This window comes from Opisthorchis viverrini, assembly GCF_000715545.1.
Source record: "Opisthorchis viverrini unplaced genomic scaffold scaffold56, whole genome shotgun sequence".
Classification (NCBI taxonomy): Eukaryota; Metazoa; Platyhelminthes; class Trematoda; order Opisthorchiida; family Opisthorchiidae; genus Opisthorchis; species Opisthorchis viverrini.
This window is the reverse complement of record NW_008752000.1, coordinates 334218-341254: the sequence shown is the minus strand read 5'-3', so window position 1 is coordinate 341254 and position 7037 is coordinate 334218.

Here is a 7037-nt window from a genome sequence, read left to right as displayed (position 1 = left end):
AAAATCGACCCGGGAAACTTGGGCAATAGCCTTGATCCTGTGTATCAATCCGTGAAGCAGTGAACTTCTGTCTTTCAACACCGTAACTATACACGATGCCACCTATATTTGCCGCCAGGCCAGTATCTATGAGGGCCGGTAAAAATAAGGCCCCAGATATGCATGATAGCTTAGTCTGACGGCCTGTCATACTGATTGTTGTACTCCATGTCGACTTACCTGGCTGCTTATTGTACCTGCTAGGCCTGTGTCCTTGTGTGAATTTGATTAACCAATAACCTAATCCAACCTAATCTCTCGTACCCTCAACTGTACGTTTTATCTCTTATCTTTGCTACTTGCGAATGACATCGAACTGATGAACACGGGGCCTTGACCATGCACACATACCTGATCTTACGGTGGAGGACCGACTCAGTACTCGTAACTGTACGCGATATTACTTGCCTTGATTACTTTTTCAAAATGCTAGTGCCTATATGCGACGCTGCTTGGTAGGCCTCAACCATAAACGGTTTCCTAAACTAACCGCCAACGTCGGCACGTCATGCCGATAACTGTGTGCGCTCTCGCTTAAGTCTGCTACCTATAGTAAACACCAGGCCACTTTGTGGGCCGGTAAAAATGGGGCGAAAACTGTGCGCAATATTCTTATGTAACGGCCAACGGCGACACGTCATACTCGTAACTGTAGTCGATATCGCCAAACTTGTTATAAAGGTAAACTCACTGTCTGCTAAATTAGTCCATTTGGCGATAGCGAGGAGGCCATGTGTACACCGTTGATTCAATGGCGAGATTTGGCAACAATATGCATTACTGGGTGCACTGCATTTAAAGCTAAAGAGGGGTGTGTACGTGTCAGTCGTAAGAGTAAAGGATGCAGACTTGAGCTCTAGGATCCAAAGTTCACACACGTCCTCAAACGTGCACCCATGGGTGCAGTCGTAGCGAAGATCTAGTGAGTGCGCGGGTGCTTGGTAACAAATCCGCTCTTTTAGACCACAAAACTCCAAGTTCACCCGATTTCTGCTCGCTGATACCGATACAATGTAGTTAATGAGATTGATAGCTCGATCTTCCTCGTCGAACCTCGTAAAAACATCACATACTCGACTACAGTAATCAGCAAGTGTCGCCCTTCTGGGCTTCATCCAACTCATCGTTCATGTTGAAGTATTGCAACCCATCTTCACTTTCAAAATCACGTCGACCGCATCCGAATAAATGAGTTAGTAAGATAATGAAACCTCTTCTGATCCAACGGTCCCAGATGATGATGGTGATCAAGCTGGAGACTGCAAGGACACATTCTTCAGTAGAAACACCCGGTGTACAACAAAAAATCTCTATTTAAATCTCACCATACGGACCCGTCTACACTGATCCACACGAGCTATGGTTTTGAGACGACCGTTGTCAAACACCTGCAAACGCCTTGGTTGCGCGTCACAAGCGGGCCAGGTCTCGCAGCCATACAACAGAACAGGCCGCACCGCAGCCTGATACACACGATACTTGATATTCAAGGATGCACCGCCTCAATGCCTCACATTAGCAAACGTCTCTCAAGCATTGCAGGTTCGCGCTTTGAACTCATCCGTCACACTTCAATCAAAACTAATACAACTTCCAATGTATATAAAACGCTGCACCACACTGCCTCTCCAACTGGATCGGAAAAACGCCTTTGATCCCTTATAAGCTCCATCCTACCCTCGGCCAACCAACAAAATCCTCCTCCTCACAGAATTGCACATCACAGCCCAATCACCTCAAAAATGACGTTATTACGAAGCTGTCCGGAAACAGAATTTTTCAGTGCAATGATGGTGTGTCACTGCTATACCCTGTTTGATAGCACCCCCATAAATATGCCTGTCCTGCTCTTGTCTGTACCTTATCGCAAACTTGTTTCATTGCCCGCAACTACGAACAAACTCAAGCTTTATTCTGACTGCAACCTTATGCCCGACACTATGCCACCCACCCGTTAAACATAAGCATGATTAGAATAGCCTGACCGCTTGTGGGTACAAGATGCACATCGAAGGAAGGGATGACTTAGTCAGTTCACTCAAAAATACTTGCGCTTAATCGTCCTCTTCGAAGATGATAATGATTTCTGCATACCCCGGACCGCCAAGATTTTGCCAGAAGATATTTGAAAACCGGGTCAGGGAGTGCGACAACTTTTGCCTGAATGTTACTTCGAGCGACATTCTGACATCAAAGCGCCTTCTGTCATACATTTCAGACACTTTTCTATTTTGAGTCCTTAATGTGTAGACACTTTTCTATTTTGAGTCCTTAATGTATACATGGTTGTCTTATTACCTCGTTTGGATGGAGCAATGAAACACCGATGGATCCTCGATAGGCAAAAGAGTATCTTAACTACAGTGGCAACCAAAAAACGGCTCATCAATGTTCATGTACGTGGCTGTCCACGAACCCAAGCACGGAGTCGCCATGACGGTACCATGACTACCATACTCAATCGGATGGCTTGCCCCGTAGTCCACTGTGCCCCTAATATTTCCCAGACAAGCGTGTTATCAACAAGACCGTTTCAGTCCGTTTAATTTGGGCAAGGACTCGTAAGACGTGGCCATTTGGTTGCGCCATTTGCTCGTACTGCCCACAAAACCAAACATTCATCAAATGACACCATTGGCGACTAAGTATATTGGTAAAGATCAAATCTTGCCTTAAGCCGAATATAACGTATGTTGACCATCATAACAAAATAAAATCTTACCAGCTGTGGCAAATTTTCTGGCTTTGGCGGGACGCCTGCCGCATCCACAGAGGAACTTTTCATATCCAGGTTGCCAATAGCCACTCCAATTTGGGTTTGCGCGAACTTAACGGGCGTGATTATTGTCTAGGTTGTTCTCAGATTATTTCCAAACCTGAAACTCAAAAACACTTGAATAAACCAGATTTTATACAAAATTTTCCACCGTTCCCACAAAGAAAATGCGCGAAGCCACCGGCAGTCACTAAAATGCGAATTCCGCACCTACACCGAGTTCGTTTAAAAAACCCCTACTAAACTGTGGCTGAGTGGGGATACCTTAAGTGCTCAAATAACCACCATCAAGCGCCAAAATTTGTTATTATTTTCCCTTTTGAGCCACGGTTTCAAAGAAATTTAAGGTATTACCTAGGACGCAGCTTTTCTTGGATTTTGCACAAATTTAATTTGAATGCGTGCGCTTGCTGGTCTGTGCACCACTAACCAAACAGAAGGCTGGCTTGTACATTATTCGCAAGCTGGCTGGGGCATGACCGGGGAAATTGATTTGTGCGCAGGCCAAACTGAAGCAAATGATTGGCCCGTCCGAGTCACGTGATCCATATTATTACATGAGGCTACTTCATACGAGGCTTAGCTGCTTAGCAGAGCTTCGCACAATCAGCCTCCCGTGGCTCGGTAGCCAGGTGAGGCTAGCTTCTGCGCAGAGGTGCGCTGTTTCGCGGTTCAAATCCAGGTGACGTGGTCCGACTTCTTTTCGACTATCCCCGTCAGAACGTTCGATCGTAGAAAGCTACCACCAGTGCTGGTGGTCTTGTTTAGCATAAAATATGATTGACTGAGGTGAAGACAACTCAATGTTTTGGGTGTGAAAAGTCTTGATTGTGCCTACACATCCAAGGCAACAGTTAAGTATTAATCGAGATTTCCGAAACACAAATATCGAGTTCTTGTCAACTTTCATTTGCAGTTAATCATGCAGTTAATCAGAAACATGTTGTGTGAAGGAAGGAAGGGCGGTGTAGCGCATCTTAAGGTACGTGGTGCTTTTTTTACTTATTCATTTTGTAGGCGCCAAATTGTACATGTTGCACGCGGAGAAGCAGCTACTTCCAGGGGTAAATTACTGTTTCATGCTGTTTTCTCGCTTGCACTGACAGTCCATCTCTCGCTAGTTCAGGTAATTCAACAATCAAACACGTTTCTTCTTGGCCTGTGCGCAAATGCAGTTTGAACGCACTCACTTCCTGGCTTGTGCACAAATAATCACTTGGAACGCTGGCTTGTGCATGAATTGCATGCCCAAGATCAGAGGCGCCCACTAACGTAATATAATTGAAGTTTCAATTTCTAGGAGTGTCTCAGATGGACTAAAAGTGACCAGAAATCGGGTTCAGAGTACGTGACAAACTTTTTAAATTTATCTAGGTATCCGGGGGTCTCGGAGCCGCTAGAAATTTATTTCACCAGACTTGGCTGATTAGTGAGCAACAGAATTTGGTGAGCGGCAAAAACATGGACGTAGATTTGGGTGCTTTTTGGTTTGAGAACGAATGCATTAAAATGCGACATTTTGGCGTAAAAAAAATTTGCTGCGCTCGTAAAGGTTTTGCAGCTGAGAGCATTGTGTGGCCAGTGAACGTGCATGATCTTATTTTTTGCAAATTGAACATGGCGGGCTACGTCGCAACTTGAAAACGATTAGTATTTGCTTAATGGAATTAAAGTTTTGAAAGCTACGGCGCACTCCTGATGGACTAAAAGAGACAGGTAATCGAGTTCGGAGTAAAATCGCAAGATTTTTCGCCCCATCCAGGAATCCCGGGGTCTCAGCGACGCTGGAAATGTATTTTGCCAGACTTTCTCTACTCCAAAGGAATTGTGGGATTCAAATATATGAACGTGGATTGGAATGGATTTGTTTTGGGCACACACAATGAAACGCAACATTCTGGTGCAAAGCGATTTACTCCACACGCAAACGTTTTGCAGCCGAGAGCATTGTGCGGCTAGCTGGCCCCTTACTTGAAGGAATGGAAAACGAAAAATTGCTCATTCCGTGATAAGGAATTAAAAATTATGGGGAAAAAGAACACTGAAACAACAAGGCTTGATAGACAGGAGCACTTCACTGATCAACGTGGTCACGTTGAACCAAAACTGAAAAACCTGCTGACTACAGCGGGCCGAGGACGCTAAATTAATATCCAGGGTCACTGCCAGAGAGGCAAATAAGTCCACTTAAGTAGCGCGTCGGTAGTTGCAAGTAGGGGCCCTGAGAGAACGAGTGAGAGTGGTCAAGGGTATAAGGAAAATAGTTGTTTCGCCATCAAACAGGGTGTTGAAGTACCTTCCTATCCGTGCACTGACACCCTTGGTTTCTGAAAGGCCTAGAGCTTAGGGGAGAAAGTAACGCGTGGATTGGCCGCAATATCTAGCCCTGGTACAGCGTACCACCATAAGTGTATTATGGAAGGTGGCAGCAGCCACCCAGGTAATTGTGGAGGCAGAACGTCTGAGATAATTACCAGGGGCTGTAGAAAAACGCGAAGTTGCTACGCAAACCGTATTTGAGTTTTGGAGGAAAATCGAAGGAAGAGTTGTCGTTCACCAGTCACCGAGTCACTGCTACAATCTCCGAAAGCATGGTGGTGCATGGTGGAAAAACCCAGCAGGCGCTAGTTGAAAGGAGTTTGGCGATCTTGCAGCATGAGTGTTAATAGATGACCTTCAACCTCGGGCATCAGCCTGAGCTACGAGATAAGACTGACGGGCTAGTTGATTTAGGAGAAAAGACAGCCTTTGTCTCGAAATGGATTACTGAGGCGCATGAGACGGTATTGCATATAAAAGACCGTTATGGGATGGATTAGGGGGCTTTGGAACGCCAATAGCCAGGGAAGCATTAGGATTGCCCGAAAATCGGAGGCGAGAACAAACTCAGCAACAATGGCTGGAAGTACGCAAAGGCTGGGTAAGTAGAGAAGAAACAGCAGACGACATGAGAGCTCAGGGAATTGAAGGTATAATAAACTATGGAAAAGCCTTTAATCTGTGTATGGCAGTAGTTTTGTTATTATCGTGACGTCAAATTTTGGTTTGTAGAGAGCTGGGTAAATGGAAGTTGTGGTTAGGGCGGATGGTGAAGTCACTTGGTGTCAGTCGGGAATCTCCAAAAACCAGCAAGATGTGTGGCTATCCAGTCAACTAAGGAAGCTGCGCAGTAAGCAAAGCGTTATTGCAACGAATGAGGCGCATCAAGGCAGTCATAGCCAGAATAGGCTACAAAGGGGAGAAGATAAGAAAGGTTTCGATAATGTGATACAGATGGCGAATATCCTATGTTCAAGGACAGCAAACAATGAGTGATGTTCGTAACCTGCCGGTTTCTCTGGCAGTGCAAGGCAGTGAGTTTCAATTTTAAGCGCGTTGGGCTCAGAAACCAGATCTGACACTGGGAAAACACTTTTATAGAGCGGCAGCAGGTTTCAAAACCAGCCCGCATAGTTGCGCTTCTGTGTTAAGTTCGGATCTATCACGCAAAACCGAAATGAACTTTGGCGATTGAAACTAAATGGTAGGTAAGAGAGTGAAACATTTTGGGAATGTCTGGATGGGACAGCAGGCTTCATTAGCCACAAGGAGAACGGAGAAGGGTCAACGACGGCCAGGGCGAGCATGCTTGAACAAAACTTAATTATTCTGTTGGTGTTGCGCTGGCCGAACTAATCCTTTTCTTTTTTATCCCACGATGCTAGGCGAGAAAGACAGAAATTGGAAACTCAGGATATCACCGTTCATCATTGTAAAAAGACCATGTGGGTACTTAGTGTTATTATAAGCTGTCGGCTACACGGAAAGTTCATGGTGGCACTTGAGGGAAAATATAGGGCAGTGCATGAGCGATTCCAAGTAAGTGTACAGTGTAACTCCTCACTTTACTAAAAATGAGGGTCCAGTGCTAAGGAAGAAAAAGTTCGGGTACATAACGCATAGGGAGTGCAATCTTCTCAAGGCCATCTGGCGCGAGATGTGCGGACATAGGAACTCAGAAGATGTTCACATCAGGATTAAGCAAAGCGGCATGGACATTAGCAGCGTGCAATGAAACTGGAGAGATCATTGGTGTTGTTGCTGGAGCAGGGTCGGGTTTAAAGGTCGCTTGGGAGAGGGAGTTCATACAAACGCACAAGACGGACCACAGGTCGCTCAGCTAATAGCTGACTTCGTCAGAAGCAAATAATTAACGCCACCGAGATGTTTAGATTCAAAGGAA